Source organism: Equus quagga, chromosome 16, assembly GCF_021613505.1.
Source record: "Equus quagga isolate Etosha38 chromosome 16, UCLA_HA_Equagga_1.0, whole genome shotgun sequence".
Classification (NCBI taxonomy): Eukaryota; Metazoa; Chordata; class Mammalia; order Perissodactyla; family Equidae; genus Equus; species Equus quagga.
The window spans coordinates 59,786,836-59,811,791 of record NC_060282.1 but is presented as its reverse complement, the minus strand read 5'-3'; the positions used below and the strand labels follow the sequence as shown (position 1 = coordinate 59,811,791).

Sequence of the window (24,956 nt, the reverse complement as noted above, 5' to 3'; positions counted from 1 at the left end):
TTCTCCCCCTCTCAAGAATCTTATTCCATCAATTATCCTTTGCTCTCCCATACAGACCCACATAGCCCATCTCTCAACTGGGTCCTTCCCACTTGCTTTTACACACTTAAGTCTCTGCTATTTGATCAAAAAAAGAAAAAGTAGTTTGGAGGGGAGAAAAAAGCTCGTGAGCCTGTCTCTTGTTAACTGGCCAGGGGTTGCTACAGTCAGGTGTGATATTGTACAGTCCTTTGACCAGAGAAGGGACTTGGGGAAGCAAGTGGATGTAAAATTCTAGCCAATACTCCACTAGCCAAGCCACATGTCCTAGAGAAAGGGCATCTCTTATTAGTTTGCGCAGGCACCCTGTAGGCTAGCTAGGAGTGGCCCCATGAATATCAGTCACCCAGCTAGCCATTTAGGCAAACCAGAAACCCAAGAGTCTTCCAGGACACCTTCTTCCTCCTACGGCTCCCCACATCCAAGCTGTCATCAAATCATACTGATTTTATCGGCTAAATCTTTCTCAGACTCATCCACCTCTGTCCATGTCCATGACCACCACACTAGATCAAATCACTATTCCCTCTCAGTGGACTAGGTAGTAGTCTTCCCCACCACCTCCAGCCCTTCTAATCCATGTGCACGTAACTGCTCCCCATTGTTCTTGGGGTACAGACCAAGCTCTCCCCAGTGCGGCCACTGAGTCTTCAGGCAGGAGGACCCCAACTCAAGCTTACCTTCCTCAGGTGAGTCAGTCTTTCTGCATCTAAGTAAAATGCCTGTTACCCACTCCATAGCATCACATTCTGCTCCTTTTTTAAAACAATTGTTACAGTTGCACTTTTACATGTTCGTATGATCATCTGACTAATATCCACCTATCTCACTAGCCTCGGGCACCTAGTATAGTTTTGCTCACCTCCCTATCCCAGCACTCAGCATGGTGCCCAGCCCTCAAAGACGCATAATCACTTTTTGGATCAGTAAATAAACATGAAACAACTAATTCTATAGCCAATACCTTAGGGAGAGTGAAATAAAACATACAATCAAGTACATGAGTACTGCAGAAACTCGGACAAGGGAGAACTTTCACTATGAGTGGGTTTAATAAATAAAAAAAAGGGGGGGAGGGGAGACAAGCATCAGGAACAAAGGCCCTAAGCCTGGGCACAGTTCAGAGAACAGCATGAGTGGCGAGTGGAGTGGGGCCGTGCAGGCAAGGAAAGGGAGAACGGAACAGAAGGAAGGACAGAAGAGGAGGGCCTTGAAAGAGTAAGTGAAAATTTACACTGTAGATCCAGGAGCTGAGACATGCTTAAATCAAGACTAATTTGGCAGAATGAAGTCAGATACAGGAAGGGGTAGGAGTCATGAGCTATTGCAGAGATGAGGCAGAACAACAAGAGACCTCGCTCAACAACTGGCCAAGTGTAAGGAAGGAGAGCAGCTTGGGAGATCAAAATCTGAAGTTGTCCAACATGGCACCAGGACGGTGGGACAGCCTTTCTAGGAGGGGTGGAACAATACAATATTCAGTTCACACTATAAATTTTATGACACAGCTAAACAAAATGAGAGCTGAAGCAGTGGTTTCAGTTACTAAAGCATCATGAATTTATCTTTTTCCTTGGGGGAAATGGAGTAGAGACTGTAATTTGAATTGACAAGAGTTTTAACCAAATAGGATTTCAAGAACTTATCCTAAAACAGCTTCTAGGATTTAAGTAAAATGGAGGGCCGGGGGTTGGGGGGAGGTGGTGATGAAAGCACAAACAGCCTCCTGTTCTTGTTTTTTCTTCTTTTGCTTCCTACCCATAACCCTACCTTGACCAATGAGAGAGGAAGAGAAAGCAATGAAATTCTAGCACATTCTCCTCTAGTCCTTTCATTTCAGTATTATCACCAGTCAATTGGCCAAAGGCATTTTATAAAAGAATTAAGAGATATACACATTCACTGTGGAAGATAATTGCAGTGATGGCCCCAATTTGTTCACACCTCCCTTGAGTAGTCCCTCCCACATTGCCTGGCCATGGGGAAGGATACTGACAGGTTCACTATGAGACTCGAGTTAGAGGCATCTAAGAGGATAAGCTAATTCCTTGCCACTTTCACGTTTTGTTCACAACAAATGAAAAGCTTTCAAGGAGAAAGGACACACATAGGAGATTTTAAGTTTACAACTAAAACCACAGTTTCCACCTTCTCACAAGCTTGTGGCTGGGAAGTCTTATTATAAAAAGCTTCCTTTAGTTAGGGGACTAAACAGATTCCAGCTATTCCATAAAGTTAGAATGGACAGTCAAGTTGAAAAGGAAACCAAAGTAAGAGCTACAAGCGGCGAGGTATGATATGGATACAATAACCATGTTTATCTGTGTAGAAATCAGGAGGAATACCTAGTCTAAAAAAAAGTCTAATATTTGAATTAAAAAATGCTATATTTCCCGGATTATACACCCACCACATATGGAAAATTAGCATTAAAGCAGGTGAAAAAAGTAACTACCATTTAGTAAGTGCTCACTATGGCCCAAGCACTAAGCTCACTGAGTGCTTTACACACCACACCCCCCCCCACCCATATAATCCTCACACTACCTCTGAAGTATTATCCGCCCATACTTTGTAGGTGAGGAAAACAAAATCAAAGCAAGTAAAGTAATTTCCAAACCACAAAACTAGGGAGTGGAGGAGCTGCTTTTTCCTTTATTTTATCCTGTCTCCAAAACCCACATCACAGGGGGGAAAGCACAAGTCTTTGCTCCCATCGACTCCGTGCAGAGCCCTACACCAGTGGCTGAAGGATTTGCACAAGCAGAAAACAACCCTACGGGAGGGTAAACATCCTCTACAGAGAAGCCAAACAAGCCACCGTGGTGATGGGCGCCTCCTCTCCAAAGAGTGGGGGTGGGGGCAGCTTGTAAATTCCCAAGGAATGTTAAAAATATCTCATACGTTCCCAGGGAGCTGTTTTAAACAAAATACCTTTCAAAGGAGCAGAGTTTTTTTCTCACCCAAACCCACCTTTCCAAATAAAATCCACTCTTTAAAAATTGTAATTACCTATAAAAAGTTGTTCCAAGAATCACTATATTAAGAAACAGTCCCATTATATAGTGTAGACAGCTACACAAAAGAAAGAACTATGATACAATAATATAGTCCATACTGTAATGACTGTATATGTGGAGCAGCCACAATATCATCTTTGGGTGAAAAGCACTTGCCCCATCCTAACTAGCAAATCCCATCCATTCCCAACCACCCACCCAAATATAACTACACAGAGAAATAGAAGAAGGAAAAAATAACCCACTTCACCTTAAGGGACTTACACTTATTTGAGGAAATAAAAGGGACAGTTATCCCTTTTATTTTTTCTTTAGGTATTTGCAGATACTGAGAAGGTAAGACTTCCTCCAGGTTAATGAATCCATGCTGAAAAGCCCGGCTCTCTAGGCCCATCTTTTCCACCGTGACTACCGTTTCCCGAGCACTTTATCGAGTCCTCGGGGCTGGACACTCTCATGGACATCGTACACATGCTGTCTCACATACAGGGACTAAACCATGGTTGCTGCTTATACAGATGCATAACTGTGACTTTTTAAATTTTACCTACAGTCTGCCGACTTGGTGAACGGCAGCTATATATCTGGTCCTATCACAGAAGATATTCTGAATTACCTCAGGTTTATGTCTGCATGCATATGTGTGCTCACTTTCCATCAGATTATTTTCCAGCCCAAACATACATTATTCACAAGCCTCACTCAGCTCAAGATTCAAATGAACAGATTGTTCTAATCTGTGAAACCAGCCCACCATTTCTGGAAAGCACTGCCTTCTGAGGCAATGACAGACTTGCCAAAACTGCAACTCCGTCATCCTCATCGCCATCATCCCCGTGGCTCTGCTTGGAGCGCATACGTCAGGCACTGGCCTCTCCTCAGAAACGGAGCCTGGAGAGTGTAAGTAGCTTTCCCAAGGTCACATGGTACAGCGAGGAGTCTAAATTAGAACCAGGTTCTAACTCCAGAACCCACGCTCTTAACTGTTAGGTTATACTGCCTCCAATGGTTATCGACAGCAGACGTAGTGTCTGAAACTCTTGTGTTCACAGACCATTTGATTGGTCTAAATGGGTGCCTAGCCAGCACCAAAGCTGGCAATATTCTTAAGTTTATACAACTATTCAGTCACCTCATGTGGCATCAGCTCACCATGTTAGGTCAAACACAGTATTCTCCTAATTCTATGCTTCTGATTCCTTTGGGTTTAATGCTGTCTTCATCTAGTTTGGATTGAGATATACATGGACCCTTGGTTCTCGTCAGGTCACTATCCAGTCTCATACAGCATTAAGTGAAAAGGTCCATAACCTGTTAGATAGCACATATCTACTATGGAATGGCCAATAACTGTTATAATTACTGTAAGATGCTAAGCTTCTAGAAATGTCCTAGCTTCAATTTGTGAAGGTGAAAAACTGCTAGTATGGCTGGAAAGAGCCTAAAGCAAGCAATCACCAAGTATCAATTTAGTATTTAGTTTTATTCTTTTCAAATCTGGCTGTTCGATATCTAAATATTTCCACAGAAACAATCTCTAGCTATGAAACAACAACAAACAAGAAAAAAAAAAACACTTCATGTAACCCATGATGTGGCTGAGTCTAATGTGAGAGACGATCCTAGAAGTTAGTGGAGCACAGGAGTAAAGAGGAGATGAAAGCTAACCCAACCATAAGCTCCTTAAAGTCTTGCCCTATTTCTTATTCTAGTTTTCTATGCCCTCCCTCTTCTGCCCTCCCCCCATCCAATAAGGGAGACGAGGCTCTTGGGAAGGAAACAGAGGAGCTGGGACATATTCCACAGCAAGGGAGGAGACACTGTGCTGGCTACAGCAGAACAGGCTATCCTGGGCTTTTTTCATAAAACAGGACCTATCACATAACCCTGGCTGACTCTAGGTGACTAGAAACAAAACAACTGAAATACCAATACTTGGCAATTTTCAAATCATCTCAGTTCTTCTTGACTTTTCTTCCATAAGTTTTTGGTTATATTAAAATATTTGCTTATATGACCTAAGATATATTTAGGAATCTATGGGATAAAACAGAGAAGCCCATTATGTTGTACGAAGGGCAATTCCTACACATCATCATAACCTAAATCCACACTGCCATGCTAAAACCATTCCTTGTTTAACTACACGACACACGAGGAAATCCAGAATACACTGACCAAGATATTACCAGCAAAATGTTCTACAGGTAGTTGCCACAATCATACTTTCCACCTTTTCTTTTAAAGATGTTAATAACTAATTGCTCTCAAGTTGCATAATGCTCACCATGACGCCAAGAAAGGCATTATCTACCATCTTTATTTGAAACCGCCACAGTCATACTAATAGTCAGCAAGGCGCTCAAATCTTGACACCTCTCACTTTCATATTCTCTTTACCAAGAAACAAGGCAAGCCATAACAGTATTAATAATTGCTCATTTTAATGAGTGACTGCTATGTGCCAGGCACTGAAGAAGGCACTATTATTAACCCATGTCATAAGTGAGGAGATTGAGGGACAGAGGTTAATTCACTTGACAAGGTCCCGAAGTGTTGCAACTCAGCTTTAAACGCAGGCCATCTGACTCCAGAGCTCCTGGCTTTCACCTTTACACCATGCTACCTTTCTGACTCTCTCTATTTAAGGATTCTTTAAATTTCTATCATTTTATCTGAAATTTTTCCTTCTATGGCTGGTGGAGGAGGAATCTCTGAGTTCATTATAACAGGTCCACGTTCGGGTCTGGAGAAGCCTACTTACCCTGTACTCTTTCCATACTGGCCTCACACTATCTGATGCAAAATCCTCTCAAATTATCCTGGATACAAATAAACAAAGGGGACCCTTGCTTGCTTTGTATCACTGAGTAATCAGGTTTTAAACTCCTTATAAACAAGAACCATCCGTTTCACTGCTTTTGCACGTGGACAATGTACACATTAGCATGGTACTAAATTCAGAATCTACACTCAAATACTTGATTGTTTGTCACCAGGTTCTCAGTGGCTACAGTATATTTCTCGTTTTACTATGAGTTTTAATAGATTTTGGCATGACTCTTGTGAAACAGTCTTGGTGACACCGCTTTACGGCACCCAGTGTGTTGACAGCAGTCTGGCAGATTAACACTATTAAAGTTGCCCACTGTCTGCTTACATTAGGTCCAATGCTGAAATTCCTGATTCATGAGTCCATCTATGTTGTATTCTACGTGCAGTTCACCAGGTATGGAGCAAGGTGTGTAAGGGGTGGCACTGGGTGTGATTAAAGTGACACACAGCTGTGAAATCTTTTCTATAAAGATTAAAGGTTTAAGTTCCAATTTCAGGTGCATTCTGGTGATTTTCCTTTTTGTTCAGTAAACAAAACTGAAAAACACAAGTGACTGCAAACTGAAGGTTTCTTGATTTTTTACTCATTACTATATGTTATCGATTCTAAGACATACTTTTCTCACATTTCAATATATCATTAAAAGGATCTATGTTACAACTGATATCATCTTAGATTTGAAGAAATACAATAATGTAGTTACATGTAATCTGGATTCTATGGTTTCCAAGTTTTATACTACCACCAATCCATTCATTCATAATTGATTTAGGGGACAACGTTAACAGCTCATCTCTGTTTTTCCTTTCCTTATCCTCCTCTGTTTGCCATAGAAGATATAATAAAGAATGTTTGAGAAAAATGAAAGGTAACATAACTTCAAGGAAACAAAAGCTTTGAAGCTATTTTATTATAAGTGCAAAGCTGTTACCCTCCTGTGAAGAAAATATAGCCTGAAAGTCTCTCCAGGCTGTATGCAGCCCAAATGTGTTTCTTCTATGAGAAAGACACACTTCCAAGGTGAAAGAGTTCCAGATGCTAAAGTCTTCCTACCAGCTTACATCAACTCACTCCAAGACACAATAAGCCTTTTAACTCAAGCTCGAAAGTCTCACGGGGTTTTCTCCTACCTCCCAAATATCAAAATCATGCTCACATATTTAAACAATTAGGTGAGATGTACAGAAGCTAGCACTAAATATGTCTGAAATTTGAGTGCTAAATGTGCAGTTAATATTAACCAAATTCAGATTTCATCTATAGAAATCTTTAAAAAGACGATTCTTGTTTTCTTTGACTTCAGAAAACTTAAGCAAAACAGGGGGTGTCTTTTAAATTCAACCTACTGTAGAACAAAATTTCTTTGGCACAGAAAAAAGAAGCCAGAACTGCTAAGTGATCCAGAAAAAAGAAAATCCTAAGAGGTAAAAGTTGAGAGTATTTGTTTCAGAAACAGAACTAGTTAAGAACACTTTTTTAAAAAGATGACCCTGTTCTTACAAAATACTGGAAAACTGTCAGAGTCCTTCCTTCCACATAAGGTACCAGAGAGCTTCGGGGGTGGGGGTGTTCCTGATTGTAAAAGTACCTTCCAGTGTGACGTTTACAAAATACTGTTTAAAAAAAGATTAAAATAAAAACGACCTGAAATCTAAATAACTAACACTTACTGAGTGCTAACATGCCACAAGCACTGGGTGAAGTAGTTAGATGCCTTGCTGCATTAATCCAAATAAGCCCGAGACATCGGACTGTTATCATCCCCGTTACAGCTCAGAGAAGTTAAAACACTAGCCAGTGGTCACAGAGCTGGGAAACCCTTGTCCAAAGTCACATGGCCAGTAAGTGGTTGGGCAGGGATTCAAACCAGATCTGTTTAACTCTGAAAGCAGAGCTTTTAACTAAGTGAAAATGCTAATCCCTGAAACTACTCATTTTTAAAACTGATGTATTTTTCCCTAGTCCTTTCCTGGGCTTATGACTTAATTTGCATAAAATTGAGACCATAGTTAATATATTATTTTGTCCTCTATTCTTTTAAGCTTTATATTTTTAAAAAACATGATTTGTAATGCCTGCAAAATATTCTAACATACAATATGAATATAGCACAAATTTAACCATTCTCAATTTTTCACTGTCAGAAAAAAGGCTGTGACCTCTTATTCATAATAGCTGATTAGATTTCAGATTTTTCCTTAGGACAGATGACTGATACAACTGGAATAACTATTTATAAAGATCCTGATACATATTATCTCCAACTTCTTCCCAAAATGTTTGCACTTATTGAACTTCAGACACCAGTGAATGGACAAGTCTCATCATATTCTGTCAGTACCAAGAATATTTTTTAAGGGGCTGGCCCGGTGGCACAGCAGTTAAGTTCACACATTCCACTTCAGCGGCCCAGGGTTAGCCAGTTCAGATCCCAGGGGCAGACCTTCGCACTGCTTGTTGAGCCATGCTGTGGCAGGCATCCCACATATACAGTAGAGGAAGGTGGGCACAGATCTTACCTCAGGGCCAGTCTTCCTCAGCAAAAAGAGGAGGATTGGTGGCAGATGTTAGCTCAGGACTAATCTTCCTCAAAAAAAAAATTTTTTTTTTAAATCTTTGCTAATTTGATAAGGTAAAAAAAGTGTCTCATTTTAATTCTCATTTCTTTTATTATTCCATAATCTATAAGTTTTCATGTTTATTGGCAATTAAATTTTCTTTCTATACATTATCTACCTATATCCTTTCCTGCTTTTCCATTGGGTGGCAACTGTTTCTCGACTGTATTCTCTCACAGAACATGTAGATGTGTCTTTTTAAAAGACCCACATGCACACAGGAGAGTGGCTGAAGTATAAAACAGGAGACACGTCTTCCTAATATCAGAATACGCACATTTAAAAGAAAGTTGAACTGTAATAAACTGATAAACTCTGTAGAAACTGTATTTCTAAAGCCCTCATACATACTCCCAATCTGGTCACAACTATGCTGTTTTGATTCCAAAAGAGTAATGTTAATATTCTACAGAATTCTGTCAAACTATTCTGACTGTGACCGTGTTCTGAGGATATTTATAAAAATAAAGTAAAACTACATTTTCAAAGAGTTCCAAAATCATTTCTAAAAGATCCTGACTTTATTTTTTTTTAAGAGTTTAATGTTTTGCTATTTCTTGACTTGCAAGTTGCACAAATTCATCAGTGAAGTAGATTTATTTTGGAACCTTTCTAAAGTGATCTTTTTATCTTTTTACCCATCTTACCCTCCTCAGATGTGTTCTATTTTTGGATCTAATCTAAGTTCAAAATATCAGACCTTAGTTCTCCTGAAAAGAGTTTTCGAAACCATTCCCAGCGCCATGCCGGGCCCCTGAGAATGACCTGTTCCTGATCCCGTCTCCCCACGCTCTCCATGAGTCTCTCCCTCTCTTCTTCAACTTTCCCTGCCTGCTGGTTGGGCTCCTTCAACAGCCTCTGACTTTTTGCCTCTTCAACTGCAATTCATCACACGTTGCCAAACTAACCTTTCAACTCCATTTCTATCACGTAATGTAAGTCAGGATATCACTGTCTGAACTTCCAATTTCACCATAGCCCACCCTCTCTTGTTTTTCCAACTCCTGCCCCTTGCCTCCCAGCCAATTCTGATCCTGCCTGAGCCCAGGCTGATTGTCCCAGGAGGCTGAGAGGAGGCAGGGGCGAGTGTGTGGCAGTGGCTGAGTGCCTCTCCCCCAGCTCCCGCTCTCCTTGGGAGGGCACTGCAGAAGAAGGTCCCTGTCCTGGCCCCGCAGTTTGCTCTGGCCTGGCCATCTGTTTCCTACCAGGACCCTCAGCCCACAGTATCTCCATAATTTTGTTCATGTTATTTTTCAGTTTCTCCCACCTATCAAAAGAGAGTGTAAGTCATACTTCCTGATTTCTTTCTCTAATACCCAGCCCTGCACTGGCCGCTCCCAGCTGCAACATACTGAGAGCATCACCCTTTTCAGCACTGATGACATACTGTGCTGCCCTATTCCACAGTCACGTGTATTAACCTGCATCTCCCAGCTGTGGTAACATTTTTAGTATCTGCCACAGAACTTAGCAGCTATAGTTTTACACAAGCACAACATCACAAACATTAAAGTCATACCCAAAAGTTAGCAAGAATATTCTAAAGATCAGCACACTCTTAATTCTTGCCTATCTTTGAAAGGAGTTAATAAAATAACAGCTTTCACCAGGCACATCCACGTTTCCAAATACCAAAAAGATTTTATTATAAGTCTCACACACTGAATGCCATTTACTCCTTAGAGATGTAAATCTGAAAACATCATCGAATCTTTTCCTTGTCATTACAGGCCATGTCTTTGCATTCACAAAGTCCTTCCTGGGGCTGCCTTGGGTATGGCCCTTTCTGAAAAGCTCACTCTGACATGACTTTGGATAGGTCCAGTTTCCTGAAAACCTGCTGGACTACAGCGGGCTTGTAAGGCAGGCATCTGCCCCAATTCCAGTGTCACCAAACGGTTCCTTAGGTCATGCTTTCTTCAGCAAGTGATTCCCTCCCAAAAGGATTTCAGTTGCAAGTTAATACTTTGCCGCCCAACACAATATTATAATATAGACATTACTGTGCTAACCCACAAAAGCAGTGGATTAAGCCACAGTACATCTTAAGTACCTTATCAAAACAATGCTACCATGGGAAAATACGTTCGCCTCGAATGCCAGGAACATGGTAATGGGGTTTGAGAAGGCCAGAAAAACTTTCACCTCCTCTTCCCCACCCACATTCTGAACTAACTGGGAGACAGCCAAGTAGGAGTTGGACCCATCACTGAGGAAGCCAGGGAGAGGAGCAGGCCTCAGGCACGGGGCAACCTTGCACTGCCCAAGACAGAGCCTCAACATTAACCTGGTCAGGCTCAGCGGCAGGCGAAGGCCCCGCTCCCGGAGGCTGCCCCACAAGCAGTAGCGCGTCCAACAGGGGCTGCGGCGCAGGAGCTCGGGTCCCTCTAAACTCACAGTCAGGGTGGGGAGGCAGTGACTGCCCAGGCACTGAAGGAGGACACAGAAGAGCAGGGAGGGAGGGACGGGAGGTTGCCCCAGACATTGGTCACTGCTCCACTCTCCTCCAGTGCAAACAACAATGACAGCAATGGCCCAGAAGGCCTGGGACTGCGTTCTAGTAGCCAAGCGGGTGTCAGGGAGGGTGCAATGTAATGGAAGGAGCAAGGAAGCCAGGACACAAGGATGTGGTGTCCAGTGGAGAGAAGGAGCCTGCAACAGACCAGCAACAGCCAGGACCCAGGGAGCCAGGAAGCGACGACATCAGTGCAGGCTTGAGAAGCGGAGCCGAGGTTCAAGAGACAGAGCTGGGCTTGGCGGTTCCGGCTTTTGTTACGCTTTGGCAGGAAGGAGGAGGTGCTAGGAAGACTTGGGTTTTAGGTTGCGAACGTTAAGGATAGAAGTGTGGGGGAGATACTGGAAATGAAAATACAGATTTAGGAGTTAACCACATGGAAACAGGAGCTGAGGCTGTGAGCCCGAACTAGACCCCAGACAAGGCCGAGATCACAACCCTGAGTCCAGGCTGCATTTAGTGATTAGGAAGAGGAATGAGCAACTGAGAGAGCATCGGAGGGAGGGCACAGGACCCTAACAGTGCCTGGTGCCAAGGTCCAGGGAGACGAGTGTCACGAGGATGGGGTGGTGATGAGGAATAAATCAGAAAGGGAGGGAGAAGGAGAGCTGAGAAAAGAGCTCCGCGTAAATGCTTCCTTTTACCTTCCACAGGAGCATCCTGTCTCTTACAGAGAATTATGCTACCAAGTCTTCAAAGACAGCACTAACCCCCTCACCAAATTACCTTTGAGACGACTCTCATTTTAAATTTATGACATGCCCTTGGAAGGAATATCGGCTTGAAATGAGTGGCCCGAAAACAGTTACTGCTGCATGTTAAATCTACTCGTTTGTCACACCACATAAACTAGAACTACACATAAAACAAGTTTTTAATTATTCTGTGGCAGAAATGAAAATAAAATTTAATAAATACAAAACATGCTATTCTCCATCCCTTTTAACACCACCTTTAAAGTGGACTATGCTTTCAAACTCTTAACCGTTTGTCCATTTTTACCTTTTACATTAATTGGCATGCCAAATAGCAGCTACATTTCACTCATTTACAATGTAAAAGAATAACATTACTTGCAAAATTCCAAGAAATATTGCAAAAATATGAATTACCATTTTTCTAAATTGTTCTGTATTTCCGGAGTATGCTTATCATATAACCAACATATTGGTCTAAACATCTGGCTTTTTAAACTTTAGAGTACATGAGAAGCACCTAGATGAAAATTCAGATTCTAGATGGCCCACAGAGCAAACCTGGTGCAGAGTTGAGGAATCTACATTTTTAACAAGCACCCCAGCTGACTGTGTTAAGTCTAAGGCCCAATAAATATCTATTTTATTAGTTACTCTAATTTTACCAAATGAACTTTTTAAATAATTACATAAGATCCTTAAAGGCATCTAAACAGACCCATTTTACAGGTCCCTCAGAGACAACAGATGAAAAAGCTATCTGAGTTCAGCTCACCATTCTATTCTTCCTTAAAGACCAATGGATGCATTATATCTGCAAAACCCCCTTGAACCTACTGAATCCTGCTGAGATGGAAGGGAGAGGGATAAGAACGTTGCTGAAAAGCTGCAGATCAAGGGAGACGCCCCAGCTCGCCGGCTACTCCTTCCTCCCCCAGCAACAAGCAGCCACTATTCCCCTAGCTTCTCTTCCCCGGGAATGACGGACAAGCATTTTCTATGCTACTGTCTCACAACAGTGAGAAAAGGGGAAGCTGGAGTTCCTTTCAGAAAAAAGAATATTGGAAGAGTAAGAGATATATACAAAAAAATTTCATAAGGATACGAATTAGCGCTGTAATTCTCTGAATCAAAGACCCATTTTCTCAGCTCTAGTTTAGAGCTGGTAGGTGAAACAAATCAAATCATTCACGAAACTCAACAGCCAGCCCAAGCAGTCTTTCTTAGAGGAGGTGAGGGTAGTAAAGAGTCATTTTCAGGCTTGCCAAGTGAAGATATTATTATTAATGTTATTATTATCATGGCAGTGACCCATAGAGGATAATGCCGTTCATGTGCGCATCTCCCAAAGCCCTGAAAGCCTGAGCTGCAGAGGACGACAGCCCGTCCTCAATGTCAACCATTCTGCCAGCAAAAGCCTGGGTTTCTGTGCAGCAACTCAGACGGTACACTGCCTTTCGTCCACCACACCGAGACAGTCAACAACACTGCGACATATTTTCCAGCTGTAGCATGGTGGCACAGCCTGCCAGCCAGCAATTCAGTTACAGCAGTGTCAGCACCTGTGGGGAAGTTACCTGACTACGTTATTGTATCGAGTCCTGATGAAAGTATCTGACAGCACATAGGACAGAGTTGTCCTTATCCTGCTGGATCCTAAATGGAATGGCTCTCAGCAGCCCATATTAGCCACGACGTTCTTCATAAACTTGAAGTTTGTTACAAACACCAGCCCAGATTTTTATTTTTGTTTTCTAATGAGAGGGAAAATGGAAAACTTAAAATGCTAATTCTGGTGATAAACCTAGCTCTAAATCAAAAGAAAAACTAAAATTCTTAGTGCCAAAAATAGCAAAACTGAAGTTTTAACTAGAAGCTCACTGTACTCAGGCTAGTTGACAGCTTATTCAATTGTAAAGGGAAAAACCATAAACATATACAAATTCTAGACACTACAGAATATTTCTACGAGGCAAAGTAGTACTAGGAGGTGGGATGTTATCATTTTTTTAAAGCCTCTGAAAAAGGATATGTCCACCCCATAACATGTAAGTCTACTGATTTATACTTCAGATTTTACACTATTTAAAGCACATCGAGCATGGCTGTGGAAGGGGGCCTGCAGCCTCGCCTCAGCAGCAGCAGTTTGCAAGTACTTCCTAGAGGCTGCATGTTCACCCAAGTTACTGTATCTATGCAGAACGAGTGCTATGACTGTGAGCTTAAGCACCATCTTGGGTTCTTTCCTGGGCAACTCAAGTCCTGTGTAGTGAGAAAAAGATGCTAAGTGAATAAAAACTAGAAAGAAACTTCGAGGAAAGCCAATTCTGTAGCAAGCTATTTTGATGTTGGCTATTCCTTGGATTGACAAACGAAAACAGCGCTGGAACACAGTAAGTCTTGTGTCTTTTAGGTTGAAAGTGTTTGCACTGGATAAGATACAACATATGAGGAAAAGAAGCCTCTTGGACTATAATCCATTAATAGACCCCTTTGAGCCTCTCAGTTTCTCCCCAGGAGCGAGCCCTTGAAAGCACAGGTGTGTAAGATCTTGATATATGCTCTTCCTACCCTTCTAAGGCCTAGGTCATTTTGATGAGACCATCCAAAGCAGTTTCTGCAGAGTTTAATGCTACAGGCTATTAAACGAGCCTGTCCTGATTTGAGTCCTGACTCCACCATTAATAGCTGTGATCTTGGGCAAATTTATTAAACAATTTCTAAAACTCCATTTCCTCACCTATAAAATATCAATTATTGCTCCTACTTCAGCATTTTGATTAATCTTACTTTGGTATTCAGTGAAAACAGTTCATGTAAATAACCAGTTTAGCAAAATGCAAATTCACATAAAGTCTATGCTCCATAAATGTTAGCTATTGAGATCAAGCCCTCAGTCACTGTTGTTTAAGAAATTTTTGATTTTGACACAATTTTTTAAACTTGGAGTAAAGATAGAACAGTACAAGAAAATCTCATATATCCATATTTATCAACTGTTTACACTGTGCCCCATTTTTTTCCCCTTAAAGTCACTTTTAAGTGAAAATAAAATATAATAAAATAAGATGAAAGTTGTCCACACTTCCTCTCTTCCATTTTCATGCCAATCTGGATGGAGGCGAAGTTCCAAAGAAGGTACCCCAGAGTCTCAACTTTCCAGAGGAAGGGCACCTTCTCATCTTCTAGTTGCTCCTCATATCCCAGATCCAAACCCACACCTACTCTCACTTTGATCCCATCTTGTCTCTTCCTCAAGCAGTAAATGGAATTTGGGAGGAAAGGACGAAATCCAACGTTCAGAGGTTTGAGGACCTACAGTTACAGATTTTCAGAACACTCTGTGCCTCTCTGATCTATACGGGAAAGTTCTAATATTCCAGAACTGATTGAATATGCCCCACCAGTGATCACCTAGGATAACAGCACCCACCATTTTTGGAAAATTGCAGGTCTGGAGAAAAGAAGGAATGACTGGTCCACCAGCAAGACAGCCATAATTCAGTTAGCAGACAAATATCTTTACAGCTAGAAATGAAGAAGTGCTCCCTGAAATTTGTCATTTTTAGTATCTGGGATATCTGAATGACTTCTGCATAAGCAACAAGCAGATTAGATAATTCACATCTACACCTGGACAAACGCACATACAGACATTCATTTTGATGTCTACGCCTGAGAAAAAGTGGAAATTGTGTAGCCAATCACCATTTCAGGCCACTCATCCTTTCCTAGTCATAATTTAGGATTATGGAAACACTTTTAATTAAAAATAAAATTAAGATACCTGGTTTGGCAAGTTCAATGATTAAGAGTGAGCTAATAATCATAATAACTACTCAAATATGATACCAAATGCTACACTGCATGCTTTAGGTGGAATATCTCTCTCACTCTTCGCCACAACCCTGGGTAGTTGATGGTATTATTATTTCCATTTTTAGGATTCACTTGTTGATCTGTCTGATGTCACAACTCAAGTTCTCAGCCACCACAGAAGAAAACTTCCACAAGAACAACTGTTCTCATCTCGATGGAAGAGAAAGGGCATTAAGAGCGAAAGGTATGGAACCTGGTCATCTTAGGTGGAAGACATCCCAAGACATAAGGTCCCGCAAATACAGCAGGCGCAAACAAGGAGGTGCAGACAGAAATAACCAGGGCTGAGAGATATAGTAAGAGAGTGTGAAATAGGGTTGCAGGGTGTTGCCAGTATTTTTAATGGACCTTTACCTATTAAGACAGCAATGATGCAAGCCTGAGAGCTGCTCTAGGTGGTGAGGTAACACAGGGGTTATGCAGGCAGATTCCGGAGACTGGCCAATCTGGAGTCAAATTCCTCCTCCACCACTTGCGAGAGTTGTACAGCCCTGGCAATTTCACCTCTCAGCCCAAGTCTCCTCATCTGCAAAACGGGGCTGATAAGTCTACTGCGTCCTGGAGTCGTTCTGAGGAGTGAATGAAACAACCCATCACAACACTTAGTTTAACACCTACCTGACTGGAAATGCTCAATAACTAACTGTCAGGCATTATGGCTATTACCATTATTTTTAACGTTGTGTTATTTCTGCACTATTTTAGTTGACTGCCCTAACATACACCTAACAGAGAAAATAAACCCTTTCTAAATCTAATCAAGACTTTAAACTCTCAAGATTAGTCTGCATAATTTTTCTGACAAGATCAATACACCTGCAATTGGCCAAAGCAAAATTTCAAGCACAAACAAGGTCAAATATACAAGACTATAAAATACTGCAATAGAGATGTTTAAAAAAAAGTTCACCTTGAGGATCTAGGCTTAACTGTTTCAATATTCTGTTAGCCCCATCCATAAATAAAGTAATTTCTGGACCCACTCACTTTAAAATACTCACCAACTGAGGCATATTTTTGATTGTACACTTAACTGTGCTCAAATTGATTTTATTATTCACTTAGTGCCATGGCAGGCGCTGCCTTGGAAACTAAAGGCATGTTCATAACTCTACAAGGGACTTCTCACTATTTGTCTGCCTAGTATCATGTTAAAGACGATAGTTTTTAGGTGTGTTGCAATAATACGTATATCTGCTAGTTATGTTTTAAATATCAACGGAACAGATTCTAAAATGTTTATGGTTTCTTTCAGAAGGATAAAAAGAAAACAAAGCGGACTCTTCAATTGGTTAAAGTAGTCCCCCCAACTTGTTGCAGAACTAGGGGAAAAATTAATCACCGAGGCACCATGTACCCTTTATTAGACATACTGCAAATACAGTGTAGAAACCTCTTCTAAGTGGTGGATACCAGGGAGAGTACGAGACACATCAAAACTAACACACGTGTCTGATTCCCTGCCTTTCCCTACACAAAGGCTTGGTGTGGCAACCCAGGTCCCATGTGCTCAGCAAGAGCGGCTCTTCGCCGCCCCTGCCCCCCATGTTGATGAGATACATGGTGGAAAACTCAAATCTGCTTCCTCACAGGCCACTGCTGAGGTGGGGGAGGGGGGCAAATAAACATCCTCTTTATTCTTCCACTAAAACCCACATCACAGGAACCTGCAAGCAGCTTTCCACTTAGTGTCTACACCTCTGAGCAGGCAATGATTTCCTAAACCGAAGAATATACTGTTGATAGGGCCAAACAAGAGAACATATTTTTAAAACTAGCAAGTTGAAGAAACAGTATTAGAAGCAAATTGCCAGAGTAGTTGGCACCACATGGGAACTCCTGAATTTTCAGTTTATCCACATAATCCCTCAAAACCACCAGAGGTGAGAGCAAGACTTTCAAATGAACCTCCGGCCAATGGAAGTCCCTGAATTAACCTGTAAAGCCACACATTCCTGCCTACCCTGAAGGAGACAGGAAGGACCCTGGTAGACTTGACCAAGACACAATGGCCACCAGAAAGGCCTATGAGGAACAACGTCAATAAAAGCACCTTTGAACAGACCCCTAACCAAAGACAACGAGGCCCCGGAAGAATATCTTTACGCACACCAAGATCAAAGCCTGACCTATAACAAAAATAAACGGATGATATCGTTACCTCTATAAACTGGCAAAAAACAAAAATACAAACACTTCTCCCCCAAAACTGTTTCAAGATAAATGTTCAGGGTTTTCATAATTGATCTCATATACTATTAAAGTGAGGAACTTAAAAGCTTTTCTGGATTTATCAGTTAGCATTCTCATTTGCTCCCAACCATGCTATATAAACCACTTTTTATAATAATTGAACAAGGTGATTTTTAAGATAATTTACATATTAAACTAGTTTACACACACTCCACTAAAAAACAGGTAAGTATTCTGACCAATGATGGTATTTTTCTCCACAACTATTTCAGTAATGTATTCATTTCTACCACACCCACGTATGACTGCACCCAGCTCCCAAAATACAGCTAACTCCCTCCACTGAGAGCACAGGGGACTCACCAGCTATCTGCTGGGAGCTGAAGGACCTTGTCTCAGTACATAACTAGCAACAGAAAGCAGCGTCGGGAATGTGGAGATCCAGAAGAACAAAACGTGGCAGAGTCTGCTTACTACGGCATTCTCTTCTCAGTCTAAAATGAACAAACTCATACAAAGTGCTACATATTAGGCAAGAAACAAAGGTTCCCTCCCTCTTCCATTTCATTGACCTCCACCACCAGCAGCAGCAAGCAATCCTTGGTGGGCTCACCATACACCAATATCTTTTGGGGGAAGCTAGCAGATTATTTTGGAAAGTTCTGGAATACCACTAGCAATGGAAAGAAGGCTGAAACAATGGTATCAGGGTCCCTTATCAGCTACTTCAGTCACATGCTACAAGAATTTATGAACCTCCTCCTCAAACCTGGTCCCTGTCAGATGCTCCTTGCCTCAGTGAATAGCATCACCAGCCAGCCAGGCAGGGAATACACTAGAAACCTACATTCCCTGACACCTTCCTCTCCCTGAGAACAAATCTATCCTCAAGTTCTATTCATTGAACTTCGTAAATATTTCTCAAATCTGTCCATTCTTCTCCATCCCCATGGCCACCAATCTAGTCCAGACCATGTTATCTCCCCATCCCTGGACCACAACAGCAGCAGGCAGGATGCTGTTCCCAACCTGTTCTCGCTCCTCTTCCTCATTCTCCCTCCTCGTCCTCACCCACCAATTCAATGTTCTTCAAAACACAAGTCTACTCATGTCAAGCACTGCTTAACACTCCTCAGTGGCTCTGCTGCTTTTTTAAAAAGCCCAAATTCCATATCCTGTAAGCCCTGCCTCTGCCTGCCTCTTGACTCTCATCTAGCTGCTCTCTGTAGACCTCAAATGCGCTGCCTCCCTCCAGGCTGGCTACTGCTGCCCCTTCTTCTACCATTATTTGGATGGCAGTGCTAAGGCCACTTCCTAAGAGGTGATGTGCCACACCACTGGTTGAATCTCCAAGCCATTCTCAGTCCTACCGGTACCCACCGCATAGCACCTACGACACTGCAAAAGCTCTGTTTATTTTTTTGTATGGGTCTACCCTGTCTTCTCATGGCACCACTGTATTCCTAACTCATACACAGCACAGCACCTTTCAGGTAGCAGGTACCCAATAAATACTTGAATCGATGAACAAGAAAACAGATGAAACAAGAAAGTGATCGCAGTCCAGAGTCACTTGCACTAGAGCCAAGCCTGACACCGACAGCAGTAGTGTGAGACTAAAATAAAAAGGGCCACTAGGAAGGTGTCTGTGATTCCATATTGGCATGAGCAAACAAGCCCAAGGACCAAGCAGCCTTTTACTACAAGTCATGCTTCTTCATCACTATTCTACATTATTTCTACTTTTTAAAAGACACTTTTTAATTTTCAAAGTAAAAACAAAACAGAACGCTCCAAAAGTACTTCACTGGGAAAACAATCATGTTTGCAGTCACCTAACATTAGTTAAAAAGCACAGGAATCTAGTTATGGTAATGAATACATGCTTCCAAAATGAAAACAGTAATCAAATCTTGGAATAATTATCTCTGCATTTTTCTAGATGGATAATCATAGCTCCCCACTCCCCGCAAAAAAACCTCCAAACCATTACACAGTAGAGGCAAATAAATTATTGTTGGCTTAAGAACACCTTTAAGAGCTATGTGAGCATATGCTGTAGGATTCTTAAGCCAAAAGACACTTTTGAGTCAGAACATAAGAGGGAGAGCTAGACCCTTCCAGAGCCAGCTCAGTCCTCCAACAGAGACAAACCCAGTAACTCCCACACAGCCACACCGAGCTAGGCACCAAGGAGACAGTCATGACCAAGACAGCTCTGCGATAACCGGGTGACCAGCCAGAGGGAGCTCACTTAATTAATCTCTCTGGGCTTTAGTTTCTTAAGCTGTAAAATGAGAAAGTTAGACTAGCTCTCTAAGGTCCTCACGCTCTAAATATCCAAAGATTCAATAATGACTGTAAGATGAATTTCAACTTGACAATACCATTATGATTTCCTATTTCTACTTATTATTTTTATCACACAAGTGTGGTTTCACTTAAAAATTTTAATATATTGATAAAAGTAAAATATAAAAGGGCAGTAGTAATGTTTTTAATTACCTTCCCCGCTCTTAACTACCGTCATAATCAGTTATGGACTTCTGCCATAATTGCAACCCAACCTGTGAATATCCAAATTAAAATAAATCATTACATGTTCATATTTTTTGTAGAAAAATTAAGTGATTGGTTACTTTCAATCCCGCTTATATTTTAACATCATCTACCACCTTTGAATGTCAAAGCTTTGTTTTTGAACTAAGACAAAATAATAGTTTTCTAGAGAAAAAGGAAAATTTTCTCTATCAAACCAATAAAGCTATAATGGTTTCACAAACCTAAGATATAAAAATACTAAATTCTGAATTTCTATGGCATAAAAAAATAGCTTTTTAAAAAAAGTACATAAATGTGTCCAAGTGAATGATGAAGACAAAGAGTCACCCAGGGCCAACATGTTCCGGACATCATCGCAACATCACCCAAAATGTTCCTCCTCCACATCTTTTTAGTGGATTTAGCCACGTGACCTAAATCTACTTAAGCGTTTGTTTGTTTACATCTAGAAACCATTTGAATACTGGAAGTGAATCACTTTATTACAAAGCTGAAGTTTTAAGGGCCATTTTTTGTAGTCACACACTTCGCCCAGCCCTGACTAAGCATTTTTGTTCTTGCAATGCCTTATTTATAGGAGATGTTTATAAGCTAGCCATGGTGTCTACTATCAAACCTGAAAGGCCATACATGGATAATAAAAGAAGAAAGACAACCATCACCTCCAAAGTTAATCTTAGAAGTTAAATGTGAGTATTTAGTTACGAAAAGAACTCTCTCTCCTACTAGCTGGTAAACTGAGGGAAAGCACTGCCTCTTATTGGTCATTTTACACACTGAGCGCTTGCCAAAGACTGCTGAATCAAAAGTAACTAAAGGCATGGTAACTGTATGGAAAGCAAACTTTCTCAAGCACAGGGAATAAAGTGCAGTAAGCCCAGGTTTGAAATTACTCGAAACCTGGCACTTACGTTGTTCATGTGGGTTACACAGCATGTACAGAGAAACACTCAGATTGTATTCTCACATAAATGAAAATATTCTTTTTTTTACCTAATGGCTTAAAAACTATGCTATACATATTACATTATTGACTGCATCTGTATGAAAAAAAGTTGTCACATTTCTTTGCTACAGTACTATAAAGGTCCTCTTCATGGTATTCATTTTAATGCAATAAAAGTTAAGACTCTCATGAAAAAAGTTTTGGAAATGGTCCGATAAGTCAAACTGATTAAAAACTAGACTGAGTACAGGTGAACCTATGAAAGCACCATTTTAAAACTAAGTTACTAGAGGCGTTATTTTAAACTTGACTTCTATATTTTCAACTTGAGAAAAAAGTGTAATTTTTCCTCAAAAGAGGAAAATAATGTTTGAGTTTTTAACCATCACTGTCACCTGTACATCCTGTATCATTTCTCTATCCTGACTTCCACATTAAGAGATAGAAAAGGAAGTAACTTTTAAAATTAATTTAAAAATAAATCCACTGATTAAACCAATTTAACTAGAGTTTGGAATTCACATGCCAGTCTTTTTCATTATTAATCATTTCCTATCTAGAAACTCATTTGAATCTTGGAAAACTCAGAATAGAATTCATCAAGCTTCAATTTACTGGCTTGCACAGAGGCAGAAAAAAATAGAAAATATCAAGAGAATATAAATAATAAAACTCATAGGGCTAGAAACAATTCTTGAGTGCCACGGTGAGGAAATTCACCTGTTACAAGCTTCACAAAAATCCATTATGTCCCTTTATCGGGTTACCAAAAAGGGGGGAATGCTATTTTTCCACTGTTACCCAAATTAAGAAAATTTAGTGCCTAAAATTTGCTGCAAGCCCCTTTCTACTTCCAAATGCTGTTTACTTTGTAACTTTTTCTACAGCACAGATTTTTCAGGAAAAATAAACTTTTCCCGAGTAAATCTGGAAGACATAAAATGTCTCCTACTTATTACCACCTAGAAAGGCAAACCGAGTCCTGCTCGGTGCCCCAAGCATCTAGCTTTCAGCCTCTTTATTATCATTGTCAATGAATGGGCCCCAGTCAAATGAAAGCTGCCATTTTAGGGTAAAGACTGGAGGGCTTCTGTTGTGCAACAGCAAGACAAAAACACTCTGCGACAGATGTACTCCGGGGGCTGGGAGACGGATTCAACTTCATAAAATCACTGCTCAAGTTATTTCTGAAATAAGAATTGCTACTACTTACACATTACTACAATCTAAATGGAATTATAACTGTGATAAATCAGGTTCCCATGCTGCTAAGGTCATCGTCACTAAGATTTTTTTGTCATCGTTAGAAAAGATGTGTAAGGAAATAAAGGGAAGTTTCTTTTCTCTGATTATTACGTATAGTGAGTACTCCCCCCTACCCTTATGGGGAGAGAATTCGGGGGAAATACACTCAACCTCTTCGAAAGGTATTGCCCACGGCAAAGACGGCTTAAATTAGTATTTTTAGAAAATAAAAAGCAAGGCCTTCACAGAATCCCTTAAAAACAAATTAAAATGTTTAATATATCCCAGTAACCAAGCCCAGAGGATGGACACATTTCAAGATAAGTTATTTAAATCGATTGCTGGATAATGTACAATGGGAAACTAAAAAGTATACTTAGCAAGTGGAGAGCTGGATAGTGTATCTAATTCTAGCAATTCAAAAGGAAACTCTCCATGTGGGTTGCTACTTTTCTTTTGTCCATTGTCTGTTCAGAAGAGGGGGGGAAAAAAACTAGTTTAAAATCGAGGCGTGAACAGTCTCTAAAAGTGACCTCCGGGAAAACCGTCCGACCCACTGCAGGAGCACTCCCCGCGCCGCCCGCTCTACGGGGGCGCTCACAAAGCGGGCGGCCGGCCGCGAGTTTGGGGTGCGCTCCCACGGCGCGGGGCTCCTCGAGGCAGAGCCATCCGGAGAAAGGCGGCTCGGTAATGATGGCTGCTCGGGGCCGGCGGCTCCTTCCCCGGAGCCTCCCGACACCCCCCCCCCCCACCCCGCCCGCCTGTGATCCGCCGGCCCCCCTTCCCGGGGCCGCGCTCGCCCCGCGCGGACGCAGCCGCCCCGCACCGCAGCCCACAGGGTGCCCGCGCCCCCGCACCCCGACGAGCCCAGCCCCGGTGCGAACCAAACAAACAAGGCGTCCCCCGCCGCCCTCCTTCCTCTCCCCGCTGACCGCTTGGCCTCCAGCCACCTCGGCCGTTCACGCTCCGAACCGCGGAGCTCTGCGGGGGCAGAGCGCACCCGGGCCACCTCGGGGGCCACCTGGTGACTCTCCCCCCGCGGCGCTGACCCCCGGCGGCCTCGGGGGCGGGGAAGCCGAGTTGCCTCCGGGGGGTTAAAGTCGTTATTATGCAGCCGCCGCCGCCGTTGGCCGGCCAGCTCGGCAAGGTGGGGTCCCCTCCTCGCCGCGCCTCCCCGCGCTCTCCCCGGCCCCGCTCCCTTTCTTCTCGTCCTCGCGCACTTGGGAGCCGCCGGGGAGCCCCGGGAGCCCCCGGCGCCGGGCTCGCAACTCCGCGCCCGCCGCCGGCACGGGCTAGGCTCGGGACGCCCCCCGCGCCGCGTGTTCGCGCCGCCCCCGCCCCACGCGGCGCCCCGCTCACTTTCCCCGCCGCCGACCCACCTCGCTCGGTGGCCGTCCCCGCGCGGGCCGGCGCCGCCGCGCCAGGAGGGACGCACTTTGTTCGCGCCGGTGCGGCCGCCGCTCCCGGCGAGCGCGGCGTGGTCGGTCCGGAGCGGGGGGCGGGGGCGGGAGGCGGGGGTCGCCGCCGTCCCCGAGCCGCCGCCGCCGCCGCCGCTCACTCAGCCGCCCCGCGCCCGCGCGCCCATCGCCCACTCGCTCTTGAGTTGGAGCCCAACTTTTCCTCCTTCCTTTTTCTTTCGAATGGAGCCGGCAACTCGTGCTCGGCGCCGGCGGGAGGAAACGCGCTCGCGCTCCCCTGCGCGCAGACACGCTCCCTCCTGTCCCCCGTCCCCCCCCACGCCGGCAGCACAACAAAAAGCCATTTACATGCGAGGAAGTGACCCTCGGCCGGACCGCGCGCCCCCGCCGCCGCCGGCCCCGCGGACGCAGGCAAAAGTTGGGGCGCCGGGCGGCGCTCGGGGCGCGGGTTCGGGCCCCGCGGGCGGCGACGCCGGCGACACGGCACGGGCGGCGCTGCGCTCCTGCGCCGGCCGGGGCCCCCGCCCGCCTTCGCCCCGCGCCCCGCGCCCCGCACACGCCCAACTCCTCGCTCCCAACTCCTCGCGCGGCCCCGGCCCCGGCCCGGAGCGATTTCCTGCCGCCGCCGCCCCTCCCGGAGGCGCCCGGCGAACTCTCGCGCTCACCGGGTCGGTCGGTCGGGCTCCTCCGCTGCCCTGTGCCGAGGGGAAAACAAAACGCAGAGCGGGCTCCGGAGTTGGCTCGGCGGCCGCGGCCAGGGGGCTGAATCCACGGGCGCGGAGTTGGCCGGGGGCGAACGGGGCTCTGGCGAGTTTCAGGGTCTCCAGGTCCCCGGGCCGCCTCCTCAGCGGCGCTCCTTTGTGTAATTTCACTCGATTCAAGTTTAATCCGATAGTTCCCGAGCACGAGCGCGTCCGCACTACCACGGCTCAACCCCCGCGCCGCCGCCGCCGCCGCCACCGCTGCCGCCGCCGCCGCCGCCGCCGCGGC

At 43.6% G+C, this 24,956-nt stretch overlaps 1 protein-coding gene across 5 annotated transcripts in view; it reads right to left on the bottom strand.

Annotated features, from left to right (window-relative positions):
- CHD7 (chromodomain helicase DNA binding protein 7) overlaps window positions 1-24,947 on the bottom strand; it is a 182,926-nt gene extending 157,979 nt beyond the window's left edge. For 4 of the 5 annotated variants that reach the window (XM_046641667.1, XM_046641671.1, XM_046641669.1 and 1 more), the window contains exon 1: window positions 24,632-24,947. The gene's annotated coding sequence lies outside the window, so the exon portion shown is untranslated. Of the gene's footprint in view, window positions 1-15,956; window positions 16,172-24,631 lie in introns of all 5 variants that reach the window. The other variant, XM_046641668.1, reaches the window with a different exon arrangement.
- Window positions 24,948-24,956: the final 9 nt, after the last annotated feature.